This window comes from Protopterus annectens, chromosome 2.part1 (assembly GCF_019279795.1).
Source record: "Protopterus annectens isolate FY-2018-M chromosome 2.part1, PAN1.0, whole genome shotgun sequence".
Classification (NCBI taxonomy): Eukaryota; Metazoa; Chordata; order Ceratodontiformes; family Protopteridae; genus Protopterus; species Protopterus annectens.
In genome coordinates, this window is record NC_056729.1 from 787,459,655 (window position 1) to 787,473,209 (window position 13,555).

Sequence of the window (13,555 nt, forward strand, 5' to 3'; positions counted from 1 at the left end):
GTAAATACCTACATACTTTCTGTACACTGTCATTCTATGCATAATTTTAATAATTTTTTAAAAAACTCTGAGGAACTTTTCTCTCTGGGCCTCCACTGAAATGGGCTTAAGCTAAACCCAATCAGACTTTTTTGGTAAACAAAGGCAAAATAAATAAAATAAAATAACCACTCCACTGAAACGCACAAGTGCACAAACAACCTGTTCCTCACAATCTGATTATTCTTCCATGGCCATAGCCATCCTGCTGGAACACTGGAGAGGCAGGTAAATTATACAACTTTTGCCTCCATTGTAGGCAGGTATATTTACCCTGACACTTGGCCAGATGTAATCAGTCAGCATACCAGCCACTCTGCATCTCCTTTGAAAAGAACCACTAGCTCATTCTGACCTGGCCAGTCACCAAACTGCATCAACAGCTACAAGTTATGTTGCATCATTTTACAATCCTTGGGTACTTAAGTTAAACTTAAAATTTAAGGGATATTTATCATACTTCAAATTTTCTTACTGATGTCCCAGGAGGACACAGTGTCCAATGTTTATTTAACCCCCCCCCCCTCAGTTTAGGTAATTGTTGGTGGGGATGAGTGAGATTATACTGCATCATTGGGATTCTACCTCTCAACTGTACAGATTTTTAAGGCTAAATGCTGCCTTGCATACCTCTCGACTGTACAGATTTTTGGCTTATATTTTTGGTCCGTTTTTCATAAAATTGTGGCTTTGTGGCAAATTAGTGCCAAATCATTAAAGACTGAAGTTAGAAAATAATGACACATTTGAGTTTTAGACTTCATACCCTTCATAAAATTCATGCTAATGCAAAACCTGTTATTCTATCAACTTTCTAAGTTTGTAAGAGCAATATTTCAAAATTGTCCCTATTTGTACCACTTTTTCTATGGCTTTGTCCAGGTTTCTTACTCTAAGAGGTTGAGAGGTATGCTGCCTTGATGTGTGGTGGTTTTGGTTAATTTTCATTCAGACACACACAGACACTGTATATCTACAGTACTACACACACACACACACACACATACATTTTATCTATCTATATAAATAACATACATATATTATATGTATATATACATGCGTCCGTGTGGTGCTAGTTGCGTGTGTATGCAGGTGTATTTCGCGCGCGCGCACACACACACGCACACACACACACACGCACACACACACAGCAATAAAATGAAATATACTATTTGTCAGCAGCTGTTTTTTTAGGTGTGAAGTGAACAATCTTAGATTAGAATAACTTGTGCCTTCTTCAGCCAGGAATATGTGTTTTGCTCTTGCAAAATTAGGAATAGTTATGCACGGCTGGATGGCTGGGGGTGGGGTGGGGGTGGGGGGGGTCACTGTCTTTATTCTCGGGGGAGATATTTGAAAGGTTGCCGCATAGCAGACTAACATGGTTTAAAAATAAACACTTGGGAGGCGAATCTATAGAATGTATAAGACATCCAAAAAATGATTCATCACGTTTAGAAAGTTGTTCTCTCCCAAAGTATTTACAGTATTCAGTGGTGGGATGCGTCTGGTAATGTAGGGCTGTAAGAATTGTGTTTTAGATTCCTCCAAAACTGAATAATCTAGGTAAGGCATAAACATGACTTCTGTCACACACCAGTGCTGCTATATATCAATCTACGATTACTTTACTCGGAGAATTAAGAAAAGCATTATATCCCTAAACATTGTTGTTTTACATACATAAACGTTTTGCACTTAGGCGTGCTCAATTGCACACTTTTAATGATTTAGCTCATAAGATTATTCGAAATATATCTTAGCAAATCGTTTAAAACACTCAGTTGGGCATATTCATGTTTACATAACACCGGGATATCATGCACAGAGCAGTTAAAAAGGCTGCACTTGCACTTTTCATGTGGCTGTCTGACTGACAGCGCCTCGAATGCACACATTATGGAGGGCATCCAAGGTAAAAGATACTCAGTTTGTCTAGACCGCTTATTCCCGTATTCCAATCGCAAGGCCTTATAAGGCACAAATAAACCCCAGGCACCGTGCAAAATAGCGTAAGAAATGTCGCCTCAAGAGTGAATTTTACACTCCCAAAGATAACAACATTCGAGGAGCACACACAGAAAAGCACAACTAAGGTTGATAATAGGGTAAATGTGGCGATCGAGGAGGAAATAATGCAAACTAGTGAGTGACCAGTCCAAACGACGTCCGTGTTGGGTGAGCATAACATACCAAGGTCGCGCAGAAAAAGTAAACCGTTCAAAGCTGGGCTCGTGCCCGCTCCTAGAGCGCACCCGTGAGCAGGGAAAGCGCGTGTCCTTGCGTGGTTCTGCTGACAACCACGAGTTGGATAGTGAACGCGGCGCTCACGCAGGTTACCGCCAGCAACGCTGCTTTCTTTGCTCTTGCTTGGATAGACCGCTACACATATGAGGTGACCGCTCCTTCTCCAACAGGTAAGGAAATTCCTTTTTCTTCTCTTCAGTCTGTAGTGTACAGACAAAAACAGCTGCTGTGTTACTTTGCTATGTGGAGTGTAAGAACTTTTAGCAGGTCTTCAGTCGTAATTAATTGCAATAATATTAAAATAACGTTGCTGTCTGAAAGTGTAATATATTTGCTGATCGATAGTGGGGGTGAGTTTGATGCCACTATAAATACGTAAAATACCTGGTGAAAGAATAGAAAAGGGTTGCATTATTGAGAGGACTTTGCTACAATGAAGATCTTATGCTGGACTTATACACGCCTGTCTTGTGCAGTTCTGCTGCATGCTTGGTTAGGGACCTCACTTTTTCCATTACCTGCCAAAATACTTTTATTAAGTAATAATATAATGCATAGAGATGTATCTGTTTGATAAAAAAACTGTGTTGGGCTGGTCAAAGATTTGCTTTCTCTGCACGTCTGTGCAAGCGGCAATCTTGCAGTTAATAATCAAGCCAAAGCTGAGATCTTATAATTTGTTTTCCTTTACAACCAAGCATTTTGTGGCTGTCACTCTTGTATATGTGGGTGGGAGGTGAGGGGATGTGAGCCTACTGTACAGTGATGCAAAGGGAGGGTAAATGTATTTTGACTGGATTCTAATGATACTCTGCAATTGCAGACCTATGGAATTATTAGAATAACCTTTAAATTGATTAAATAATTAAGTATTTACTAGAACTGAAATGGCACAAACACAGAACTTAAAATGAAGTAGTACTGAAACACAGGTAATAGAAACGAAATATTCATATTTGCTAATCGAATGCCATTTGTTCTGCTTGTAACAGTGCCAAACACCAAAAAATTTAAGCAGCCCCATAAATCTAACAGAGTCTGGATGCTATGGGTTATCTACTAATCTAGTAATAACATACTCAACATGTGTGGTACTTAAGAGACCACTTTTTACTGTTCAGATTAAAGACATTTTGAAACTCAAGTCCAAATTTCAACGCAGGAATAAATTCAAAGTATGAGCCACGTTTTTTTTTTAATCTGCAGTTTACTTTTGTTTTGCAACAAGGTAATCTTGGATTCAATCATAGTCTTTGTGAAATGCCCAAAACCTGTGCATTCATTTTCTGGCTTACATTCAAAGAGGTGATGGGATGCTCAGAAAACAATGTGAGTGGCAAAATCATTATACAGTGTATTAACAAGAACTTGTTACAGCTGGAATGTAGCCACTGTAATACATGGGATAGCAGAAGAGTTTAAAGATATAACCTCAGCATTATGGGTTTTGGTGGTTGCTAGGTAATTGAAATAATTTCCAAACCGAAGCTCAGAAGGTACTTTTAATTACCTACTAACCGTGTGAATTGTAGCTTAAGGGCAGCCTCACAGATCCAGAATCTAGTGTTTAATTCTGACCACCATTCTGTGTGTGGCAGGTGGGGGTAGGGGAATTGGCATGTTCTTCCTGTATCTGCACATGTCATCTTCAAGTACCCTTCTTGACATCTCTCAAAGCATGATGGCTGATAGTCTACACTAAATTGCCCAGATGTATGTTGTATTTACTCCTTGTGGTCCACGTTGTGGCTGAAAAGATTCCATGAAGGACCAGTTCACTTATCTTTTTAATAAATAAATATTATAAATAACTGCATCTTTCAATCCTGAAACTTCTTCATACTGCATAGAACAAAATACATACATACATGTATAAATACATAGCCTTACTTTGTGAACACATACCTATTAACTCCTGAAAGTTCCTTGTCTGATTATTTAAAACTGAATGTTTTCTGTATAAACTTTAATCCAGGTATACTCTTACACTTAAAAAGTCAGAAAGCTTATAGTTTGAGAAAGACTTTAAACCTGGTTGCTTCAGGGTTGCCACCTGTCAGGAGATTTTATTGACTGTCAGGAAATCAGGGTCTCTGTTAATAAATCCAGAAATAAGGGTCTCTTTCAGGAAATTCAGGTATGGTGAGTATTTGAACAGTATTTTAAATCACTATAAGAATACAGGCCGTGGTGGTGCAGTGGTTAGCATTGTCGCCCCACAGCAAGAGGTTCTCCAGCTCGATTCTCATCTGGAGCACTTTCTGTGTGGAGTGTGCATGTCCTCCCTGCGGTTGAGTGATGTTTAAAGACATGCAGGTAGGTGCGTGCGTGAATGGGTATGCCTTCGTTGAAAGTTGGGCATCGGGCTGGCACCTCAGCACCGTAAAAATCCACTGCCAGTCATTAGCGGACCGGAGTTCTGCTGTGGCGACCCCTAAATGGGAAAAGCAGAAAGACATTAGTATTTTGAATCACTATAAGAACCAATGCATTTCTGAATTATGTTTCCGAAAATGTTCACTGCTGCACTTGGATTTTCTGTTTCCATTAAAATGCAATGTAACAACAACTGCTATTGTTATGGCTTATACTTGTATATGAGTGGATGTATTGGGGTGTTAAATTGTATATTTATATCTATATATTTATATATATATATATATATATATATATATATATATATATATATGCGTGTGTGTGTGTGTATTGAAGTGCAGCAAGTTGGCCATAATTTCTTTCACTATCACACATACCTGTCGACCTCTAAGCACAAGAAAGCTCAAAAATAGGGAACATTTTAAATATTGCTTTTATAAACTTAGAAAGTTGCTAGAATAACAGAATTTGTGTTAGCATGTATTTTCTGAAGGGTATGAAGTCTGAAACTGGAATGCATGTCATTATTTAGTGACTTTAATTCTTAGATCATACCAATGATTTGTCAAAAAAAAACAAAAGTTTTATGAGGAACAGATCAAAAATATGAGGCAAAAATCTGGACATTCTGCGAAAATCTGTACAGTTGAGAGTTATGGTTGCACAGAATAAGTGGCAATATTTGGTGGTTTAGGCTGGATGTGTGGGAATGAAACACATCATTGGTACAGTAGCACATTGAGTAATATTGCCATCTCACATTCCTTACGTCCCTGTCCAAGTTCTTGGTTGTTACTCCATCAGTGTGGATTCTGCATGACCTCTCTGTCTTTGTGTGGGCTTTATTCAGGTGTTGTGGAGTCTTTGAACACCTTAAAACTGTGTTGTAGATGAACTGATGTTCGTCCAGTGTACCTGTATAAAGCATGCTCAGTGTTAGTTTTGTGTGAGTGTATGTGTGTATGTGTGTGTATGTCTCTTGTGATAGCCCTAGTTTGTCTGAGACACACACAGATATAGATGTCTTTATGTGTGTGTGTATGTCTCTTGTGTCTCTTGTGATAGCCCTAGTTTGTCTGAGGCACCCACACAGATATAGATGTCTTTGTGTGTGTATGTGTGTGTGTGTGTGTGTGTGTGTGTGTGTGTGTGTGTGTGTGTGTGTGTGCGTGACAGAGTCAAAATAATATTAGTGGATGTGTACATAAATCTCCTGTATAATGAAAAAATAAGGCACATAATGCATCTCAGAACATCTAGACACTCAGAGCTGCTGAGGGACATCATTCCAGGCTGTATAAGTGGCATAGCAGGTCATCTGTTGTGGGCTCTACTCAGTCTAAAACTAACCCAACTCAGAGGTGGGTACAGAGATTGATATAGTTCATATGAGGGCAAGGGACAGTGTAGTCATTACTTCTTTAATGTTCCTCTCAGTCAAAGTTTACAAGTGTGCACAGAAGGTCTCTTTAGCGTGTGTGTTGGCTGGGGACAGAGTAGTCATTATTTTTTAACGTTCTTCTAAAGCACACCTTAGAGGTGTGCATAGAAAGCCACTGTAGCGTGTATAGAGCCAATGTACTGTGTAAGAGAAACAATTCAGAATGAATTACTGTAAGTGTTATTTTTGTACTTTCTTCACAACTGAAATCAGATGTATATACAGGTGTAGGGTGTACATCAAATGGATGTAGGGGAAGGAGGCATGCTGCAAATGTACAGCTGACAGCAGTGGGTGGAATATGTTGTTGTTCTGTGTTTGTTCTTTGTGGGTCATCCTAATTTTACTACTACTTTAAAGGGTATGCAGAAGGTGCCTGCCTTTGGGGTTAGGCTGAGGCAGAATGCTGTGTAGATGTATGACAGCAGCAACTTGAAATATATGACTATGGGCATTTGTCCTTTCACTTCCATCCCATTTTAACACCAGAGGGATACACAGAAAGGGACTACCTTTTTTGGGTAGTGTGGAAGGCAGTCATCCCACATTTGATTTATATGCCCTCACAAGCATTTTCTTATCGGTTTTATGGGTAAGTACTGCTCTGTTTATTGTTAATCGTTGTACCATCATCCTTCAACAGTCAGGCTTGCACATAACTTATTCTTCCTTGAAAGAAAAAAAATAGTTACTCTCCTAAGTCATGAGTTTTGTTCAGGCCATTATTGGACCAAAGTTTTTTGGGGAAAAGTCTCTAAAAGTGCCCCTCAGAGAATTTAGAACCCCCGTAACTTCTGGTGGTCTTGTGGCCCCCAGACCGTCAACTTAATTCGTTTCTAGATAGTTATTACAGTATACTCTTAGCCATTTGGGATGCAGCAAAAGGATGTAGGAAAAAAACTGACAGGCTTGGTAAAACAGATGTTTTTTGGATAGTGTGAGGAGGCAAGAATGGGAGGAACGTGGGGAGAACTGGGGTGCATACGAGGGTGGATAGGGAGTGCCAATGAACACTTTGGCTAGGGCATCATATCCTACAGTCAGTGTGTATGGCATTTAAAATCTGGTGATTTTTGGCATGGCTTGCTTAAAGGGGTATTACCACCCTGAGGCAAGGGGTGTGTTTTCCTTCTGCTGGGGGTGGCTTATTTGTCAGGAAATGGGAAGATGAAAAGGTGGCAACCCTAATTGCTTCAGAGAATCTGGATAAAGTATCTTTTTACACTTGCTTGTCTTATGATTTCCTTTTGCTGTTCATAGCACATGTTTAAAAACAAATAATAGAATTTTGAATGACTACCCCAATTAGTGTAATATGAACATTACTGTGTCTTTGCTGATGTTTACTGCTGCTACATTATAGCTTTTTGCTTCTTTATTTATGTATTTGTAAGAAGCACGGTTGTTTTAAATGACAGTTAGTGTTGTTATGCTTATGTTCCTGTCTGGCACATTGTTAACATTTATGTGCAATGTATCCACATACATGGTTGCTTTCATAGGTTCATAGGTTCATACTAGGCTATCTGCCCTGGGGCAATTATAAGCCTAGCCCGATTCTGTATGGCTTACGCCACCCCTTGATTTGAGTATACTGTGCCCTTTTTAAGGTTTAGTTTACTGTGCCTCTGTCTAATAGTGACACGGGAGTAATCCCTGGGACAAACCTACGATCCTCCATCCACCTATCGAGATTCTTCTTGAAGAGATGCAGTGAGGTGCTCTGCCTCACATGAACTGGAATTCTATTCCAGAGTGAAGGGAGCCTCTGGGTTATGAACCTGTCCCTCCAGCAAGTTCTATTTATTTCTGTGCAGAGGTTCAAGTCCCTCGAGCGTGTGGCTCTAAGGGATTTAGATTTACTGAGGTGGAGCATGTCCATTAATTCTGGATTTGACATAGCTTTGTATGTCAGGCATAGATCGCCTCGAAGTAGTCGGTATGCAACTGAGTAGAGCTGGAGTTTTTTTAACCGAGCAGCATATGGCATCTGTTTGAGACCCTTGATCCTCTTGGTGAGATACTTTTGGGGTCTTTCTAATTGCTGCAGGTGTCGGGTAAGGTACATCCCAAAAGGGGCATTGTATTCTATGATGGGCCTGACGAGGGATGAATAAATGGGCACAATTACCTCTCTTGATCTAGATGTGAAACTGTTAGTGATGAGGTGGGCTATGTAGAAGGTCTTTCTAACCACTTTGGCAATGTGGTTTTCAAAGGAGAGATTGCTATCAACTTGGGTCCCCAGGTCCCTAATAACTTTTTCTGTACTTAATGGGTTTCCGCCTATGTGGTAATTTGTGGGCACATTGTTTTTGCCAAAGGGTATGACTATACATTTTTTGGCATTTAGCTTTAAACCATGGTGCTGGCACCAGTTATCTGTCTCTGTGAGACCTTTTTGAAGGATGTTTGTGTCAGCTGGAGAGTTGATTATGGCGCCCAGTTTGCAGTCGTCTGCGAACTTGGTGAGCCATAGTCTTCCCACGTTTGCCTGTACCTCGGAAAAGTATATACCGAACAAGAGTGGTCCCAGGACAGAACCCTGTGGGACGCCACGTGTGACCGGTTTCGAGTCTGACATGGCTGCAGCAACTCTCACACTGTGGGTTCTGTCTTTGAGCCAGTTTGCGACCCATCTTGTGACATAGGGGTTTATATTTAAGCTGGATAGCTTATCTATGATGCCCGAGTGGGGTATTGTGTCAAATGCCTTTGCAAGGTCCAGATAGGCTGTGTGGACTACCTTCCCTTCATCTATGGCTTTGGTGACTGTTTCGAAGAAGTCAGCCAGGTTCAAAGGGCAGGATCTGCCCTTGACAAAGCCGAACTGGGTAGGATCTAGTGTCTGTAGGTCCCCAATGTCTTTGTTTATGAGCTCCATGATGATCCTCTCCATAGCCTTGCAGACTAAGCTAGTCAAGCTTATGGGGCGATAGTTTCCAGGGTCCGTAGAGGCTCCACCTTTGTGGAGTGGGACCGCTGTGGCTGTACACCATTCTGTGGGCACATATCCTGTAGTGAGGCTGAGATTGTATAGCTGTTTTATTTGAGGGATTAGTTCCTCTTGGAGTTCATGTAGGACGCAACCTGGGACGCCATCTGGTCCCATGGAAGCCGTGTTTTTTGCTTTGGAGAGGGCAGCCTTCACCTGAGCATCAGAGATGTTTGGGAGGCAGCCCCCTGCCAGGATAGATACTTGCTCTTTTAGGGGGGAGGGGGTGGAGAAGTTTGCACTGAACATGTCTGCCAGGATATTGGCGATGTCTGTGGGTTCAGTGTATTTTTTGTCGTTTAGAATCAACTCAGAACAAGTCTGGGAGTTGCATCCCAGGTTCCTAACATAACTGAAAAAAGCCTTATGATTGTCTTTGGTGTCCTGTGCAATTTTTCTCTCGAAGCTGGCCTTGGAGGATTTTATGAGGGATCGTAATTTTTTGCTAGTACTGATCAAAGATGCCTTCCCTATTAGGGATTTTGCTCTATCATGTAGTAGCTTCCTCCTTCTGTTGTACAGTTTATTTATGACAGGGGTCCACCAGACTGGACGCCTGCCTTTGGATGATTGGGTCTCGGTTTTGTTTGGGATAGCATGATCCATGCATTCCTGGAGATGTCCGTAGAATGCGTTTATATGGGATTCTGCAGTTTGGGCCGTAGTTTCCACTGGCCCTGGGGCCTTGAAGGATTCCACTTCGGTTTTGAGAAGTGAGAAGTTCGCTTTTGAGAAGTTTTTCACTGTGGTTTTCTGGGCTGGAGGTGGGGTCGGGATGTGGACATCCAGTGAAATTAATTTATGGTCTGATCTTACCAATGAGGGATATACTTCTGGTGTGGAGCATAGAGTCCCCATGTTGGTAATGATCAGGTCTAGTATGTTGTCCCCTCTTGTGGGAGTGGTGACTAGTTGTTCCATTGCAATGTACAGTATACAGAGTTTTATTCTAATTCCATTATACCAATAACAGTGATAGATATCTGTGTACAAATTTCACTTTTAAATTCATGAAAGCAGTGCAGTACAATGAACATCACATACAATATACAAAGGTGCATTAGTGTTGCAATATGCAAAGTAGAATTATAATTGCATTACATATTATGCAATTTGCAGTGATGGATATAGGAGTGCAGTCTTCATTTTTAGATTGTCAGAATTAGCTGTGTGAGGAAATATTCTGTAATCATATGTCGAGAGATACTGATAATTAAAGTAATACATTTTTAGCAATAATTAGTTTACAATCGATTTGGTTTCACCTTGAGAGAGAGAGGGAGAAAGAGTGGGCAACAGATTTTTGTGCATAGGAAAAAAAACCCCAGAAAGTATGGGAAAGCTTACCTCTGATAAAAGGGTGTACAGGAGGTTTAGCCTGAGGAACTCATGAGCACAGCCAGGAGTCCAATAGGTGTGTTTTTAGTTGTGGTTTAAAGGGCTTTTGTTTGTTGATTTGTCTGAGAAGGAGAGGTTGGAGTTCTACTTTTTGGAGAGGTAGTTGGAGTACAGCTAGTCTTTTGCTGAGTTGTTTGATTTGATTGTTCATAGTTGGTGTTTGTCTGTACAGCACAGAATTCTATTAGTGGAGTAGTTTTGATAATGCCGCTTATAAACAGACAATTTTCTGGTTTATTAATGTGGTTGTGGGTGGTCACTAGCTGTGAGAAGGCTAGGTAGTAGTGCAGTAGTTCTGCCCCATTTAAATGTTTCAAGGCTAGGGTTGGTGTGTCCTATGAAGTAAGTTAGATGTAAATCAAACAAATGTATTATAACATTGTTCTAGTTAATCTTTTTTTGTATATTGTAGGCTTTTGAAAATGGGATTGACATAAAAGAGTGCTGGAATAAGGTGGGCTGAGACAGTGTGCTTTCTATCATTATGTTTCAGATATAGTTTGATTCTATAGAAGTTTTTGATTTTTTAAACTGTTTGTAAAGGTCAAATTTCATATTTTCATCTATAATTATGGTTAGAAGTTTGGTATGAGTAACAAATTCAATAGTAAATAAAAATACAGTAAATGTATAGTGCAAGGACTGTTTTATAAAAATGCCTTATTATTATTTTTTAAATTTTTCTAAGAGTATTCTGGGTTTCCAATACCATGACTGAAATGGACCCAATTCCTAAGTCAAAGTATGATTAAATGTTTTTATAAAGCATTTGATGAGCATGAAACATCCTTCTTGTTTTCCTGTCCAACCTATCCAACATATTTTGGGGCCAGTCAATCACTCCAAAACTGTAAGTTAGGACAGGAAGAGCAAATTGGTTTATAGCCTGGACTTTGTTTCTAGATGTCAATGCTGTTTTCAGTAATAATTTTAGTCTTCTAAAATATTCCTTAATAAATTTTATTCGCATTTGTTCATGTTTTATTGTTGATCCTTCATCAATTCCAAAATAATTATACATTCCCTCTTGTTCAAGTTCTTTTATATCACATTCCTGTCCCAAACTGATATTTTCTTGGTGCTGTAACTTTCCTGCTTTAAAAGTTGCTTCTGCACATTTATCAAGACCAAATGACATTCTTATATCATCTGAAAAAAGTTTTGACCACTAACTTGCAGTTTTGATTTCAGTTTATCATCTGATGAACTGTACAGTTTTAAATTATCTACAAAAAGAAGATGAGAAGTCTTTACACTTTATTGTTTGCTGGGAGCCAAAATGTAGACATGACCTAATCTGTTAAGTAAACACCTTAATGGGTTAAGAGCAAGACAAAAGAGCAGCGGTAACAGAGAGCACCCTGGAATATTCCCCTTTGAATTTTTAACCCTGGAATAATAATTTGACATTTATCATGGCTTAACTGCAAAGTGGTTTGCTACTGTTTCATGGTCGCTGTAATGTAATCGGTCAATGTAGGGTGTATATGTTTGAAGAATTATCAAATATTTACTAATCAATAGAAATGCAGTGTGTATGAAGAAGGACATTCAGTAATCTATTTATTTCTTCAGAGGTAGGATGGTGTAGATCAGAGTTATAAAGGACATATGTAAGGAAGTGAAGATGAAACCGAAGTATGTAGGACTCTGAGGTTTGCCAGAGTTCAGGTAGACAGTACAACAGGAATAGAAGTGCTGAGGAGTATAATAGTGAAAAGATGAGAGGGATGGTCAGACAACAGTTCATAGTGGATGAGTACAGTGGCAGGACCTGAGTGTTTTTAGGTGTTCTTTGGCAGCTGCTTTGAATTGTTTTGATTGATTTATTAATCTTATTTGAAGTGGAAGCTTATTTCATGCTATGGTAGGATTGTAAATATATAGGTTGCTTCCCATTTTTGTCCCAGGATTATAGATAAATAGTAAGTCCTGGTCTGAGCTGCGGAGTGATCTCAGAGAATAGTTAGATATGAGGGAGGATAGGTTAGGGTAGTAACCAGGTTGATATATGATAGAGCGTATAATCTGTAACTGAGACAGCAGAAGCAGGTTAGGTAGTTCCAGCCAGTTTAAGTGTTTAAGTGAGATGCAGTGATGAGTTTTATAAGTATGTTGGGCAGAGAATTTGGCTACTTTATTATAGGCTGAGTTGAGTTTTGCTAGGAGTGAGGTGTTAAGCTTTGTGAATATTTGGGAACCATGTAGTAGACTGGGTAGGAGATAAGTGTGAGAGAGGGTCACTTTGGCTTTGGAAGTGTGGAACTTTCTATTTCTGTGTAGGAGACCTAATTTCTTATGGGTTTTCCTGATGCAATTATTTATGTGTAAGTCAAATTTAAGTTGATCATCTATAGTGACACCTAGGAGTTTGGAGGTAGACTCAGGTACTATTTGAGTGTTATTAAGAGACAGTATAGTAAAAGCAGAGTTAAGATGGGTAAGAGTTTTTGGGAGAAAGAGTAGGAGTTTGTTTTTTTTAGGATTTAGGATTAGTTGGTTGTTAGTGAGCCAGGTCTCAACTGATGTAAAGGCAGCTTGAGTAGTTGTAATGATACCAGAAAGAGAGTCTGAAATGGTAATCACAATAGAATCATCTGCATATTGAACAAGAGATGACTGAGGACAAGAGGTATACAGTAGATTTGTAAAGATATTAAATAACAATGGACCCAGTATGGATCCTTGGAGAATTCCCATTTTTTTTACGGGGAGGGGAGGAGAGAGTGCAAAGAGCAATTTCACTGCCTGTAGTCTATCCAAGAGATAGCTAGAGAACCAAATGACAGTTGCAGCAGAGAAATTAAGAATAATCAGTTTTGTGAGAATAAGAGGGTGGGAAACAGTGTCAAAGGCTTTAGATAGATCTAGAATTAAACAGGAAACAACTTTATTGTTATTACGAGCCAAGGAAATAGTGTTGGTAAATGAGTTTAGGGCAGTACTAGTACTGTGCTTTGGACGGAAGCCATGCTGTGTGGGAGTAAGTAGGTTTTCCTGGAAGAGATATTGTAGAGTTTGCTTGGGTATACATTTTTTGAGTAGCTTTGAGAGGGGTA

The 13,555-nt window shown here is 39.6% G+C and overlaps 1 protein-coding gene across 1 annotated transcript in view; it reads left to right on the plus strand.

Moving 5' to 3' along the window:
- Positions 1-1,911: 1,911 nt before the first annotated feature.
- TRMT9B (tRNA methyltransferase 9B (putative)) overlaps positions 1,912-13,555 on the plus strand; it is a 541,165-nt gene continuing 529,521 nt past the window's right edge. Inside the window, exon 1 of the mRNA XM_044062499.1 lies at positions 1,912-2,456. The gene's annotated coding sequence lies outside the window, so the exon portion shown is untranslated. The remainder of the gene's footprint in view (positions 2,457-13,555) is intronic.